Genomic DNA, 2,765 nt, shown 5'->3' with positions numbered 1-2,765 from the left:
TCCCCCAAGCTGGTCAGTGGCAAAGATGAACATCACACCAGGTTTCCTATTTCTTGTGCTCCTTTGAGATAAGAGAAGTATCTAGCAGCAGATTGAGATATTACAGTAGGGAGAAAGAGGAGGGCGTTGGGTGAATGAAGGAAGAGGAATGCCATAGAGGTGAGAAGGACACAAAACCTGGTATAATGTTGCCTCAGATTAATGCAGTGCTGCCTTAGATAAGTGCCATACTCTGTAGCAAGAAGTTGTTAATTCTCCCATCCCCCTAGATTTTATTGAGCATCTTCTGTATCCCAGGCACCAAACTATATGGTAGGCTGTGAGCAAACCGTCTTCACCTTCTACAAGGGCACAATCCAGTAGGGATGTCCTGCTGGAAGGTAAAGCAGTGTGACAAGTAATGCAAATGGGTGTGTGCTGTATCCTTGGGAAACAGCTTCCTCTCCGCAAGCTGCAAAAGGTATTGAAGGGTGATTAGGAGTTTACCAGGGAGAGAGGGAGAGAAAAGCATCTGGGCAGAGGATGAAACGCACCCGGAACTCTAAAGGTTCACGAGACGTTCCACCTGAGAAGCCAGGTAGGCGGTGCTGTCGGGGCCTCGTCCGCATCCTCAGCCTCTCCGTGTGCTCAGGACATTGTTTTTTCCCAAAGGCTCGCACCCAGCTCCCAAGAAAACTATCCTACCCGTGCTCAGGGCACCCTGGAAATGCCTAGGAGCTCATTCCTCCCTGGAGTTGCCCGCAGACAATGACCCTCAGAAGCTGGTGTGTAAACACCCGGGTGGTGCTATGGTTAGGACAGGGTTTCAGTGTGTCCCCAAAGGCTCATGTCCTGGAAGCGTGGTCCCCAGTGTGGGGTGTTGGGGTGGTGGACCATTGAGAGGTGGAGCTTAGCAGAAGTAATTAGGTCACAGGGGCACGGCCCTTGGAGGGAATTAATGCAGTTGTCATGAGCCTGGGCTGGTTCCCAGGAGAATAGGATGATAGAATGGAGCGCGGCACCTTCCCGGCAACCTCCTTCTTGGCGCTCTGCTCACCACTCCCGCACGAGCTCCCGCCACCGTGATGCTATCTATCTTGAACCCTCATCAGAGCTGAGCAGATGCTGGTGCCATGCTCTTGAAACCCCAGACCTGTGAGCTTAAGAAACATCTTTTCTGGTGCTCTCTTCGGCATCACATATACTAAAATTGGAATGATACAGAGATTAGCATGGCCCCTGCGCAAGGCTGACATGCAAATTCCTGAAGCGTTTCATATTAAAAAGAAAGAAAGAAAAGAAAAGAAAAAGAAACCTCTTTTCTGTATAAAGTACCCAACTTCAGATATTTTGCTCTAGCAACAGAAAATGCACTAAGATAGGTGGGGGAATGCTGAGGCATGTGTTTCTCAAGAGTTCCTTTACACATCACTATATGGCATGCGCCTCTGCTTATATCACCTGTCCCACTGCTTTACAAAGACCAAGCTTCTCAGCCAGGTGTAAGTGGTAGAGCACCCCTGGGTTCAATCGCAAGTACTGCAAAAAAAAAAAAAAGAGCTCGACTGTGAAGAGAATGAGTGACTGGAGGATCTCCCTCTCCTCCCTCTCCTCCTCCTTCTCCTCCTCCTCCTCCTCCCCATCACCATCATCACCATGATTGTTGTTCTGATTTGGTTTTTGAGCTCCAGTGGGGTAACCCCCTTTCCTCTATATGGAGAGGTTCCTGTCTTATGACGATGTGAGAAGCAGAACTCACTTCTTGGTATTGCTGCCAAAAATACCAGCTACTCACTTTCCCACCCTTCCTGTGAAAGCTAAGTCACGGACTCTATTAATAAAATGTGCCCAGCTGAGCACAGTGGCTCACATCTGTAATCCCAGAGGCTTGGGAGGCTGAGGCAGGAGGACTGCAAGTTCAAAGCTAGCCTTAGCAATTTAGCAACTTAGCCAGAACTTGTCTCTAAATAAAGTATAAAAAAGGTCTGGGGAAGTGGCTCAGTGGTTAAGTGCCTCTAGGTTCAATCCCTGGTACCAAAAAAAAAAAAAAAGAAAGAAAGAAAGAAATGCCCATTCTACATTTGGAATCAGCAGGAGCTTGTGATGCAAAGAAGCAGAAGCAGAAAGAGTCTGCCTGTGGATGGGCAGTGCCAGGAGTGACAGCAGCATTCAGTTTGGGAGAACAGTTAGGGCAGCACAACACCCGGGGTCTGGTGCCAAAAGGACTCTCGGTGTGACTATGGAGTCAAATGCCCGTCGGGGCAGTGGCAGCGTCTTCAGTGGCTTGGCTTGGCGGTGTGATGTTGGCTCCCACCCTAGACTGGTTGCGGAACGGCCTCAGCTCTCCCCTGCAGGGCCTCAACTCGTTGGACCTTCCCTTTCTGGCTCACCCTAGTGATTGCTCTGGTCAATGGGATTCTAGTAAACATTGTACAAGCAGAGGCTTGAAAAGCACTTGTGTAATTGGGCTTGCTCTCGCTGCTGCCCTCTGCCATTGCCGTGAGAACGTGTCTAGGCTCGCCTGCCGGATGATGAGAGAAACAGGGAGCTAGGCCAAGTCTCCCTGAGTTAGCCCAGAAGAGGCCATCCTAGATCAGCCAACAGCCAGTCAGCCTGGGACATAAGAATGAGCTCAGCCAAAATCAATAGCTGCCTGGTCCACCAGCAGTTGATCCCAGACACTCAAATGAGTCTAGCTGAGATCAGCCCAGATCAGCCCAGCCCCGAAGAAGCCGAACTCCACAGACTTGTGAACAAAAGACATGATCATCTGTTACATGCGGCTG

The 2,765-nt window shown here is 49.8% G+C and overlaps 1 non-coding gene across 1 annotated transcript; it reads left to right on the top strand.

Moving 5' to 3' along the window:
* Nucleotides 1–1,159: 1,159 nt before the first annotated feature.
* Nucleotides 1,160–1,263, top strand: LOC125617546. The gene has a single exon (XR_007348587.1). It is a non-coding gene; the product is annotated as a U6 spliceosomal RNA (small nuclear RNA).
* The last annotated feature ends 1,502 nt before the right edge of the window (nt 1,264–2,765 follow it).

The sequence above is a fragment of the Marmota marmota genome, unplaced genomic scaffold (genome assembly GCF_001458135.2).
Source record: "Marmota marmota marmota unplaced genomic scaffold, marMar, whole genome shotgun sequence".
Lineage (NCBI taxonomy): Eukaryota > Metazoa > Chordata > Mammalia > Rodentia > Sciuridae > Marmota > Marmota marmota.
This window is presented reverse-complemented; position numbering and strand designations above follow the sequence as displayed.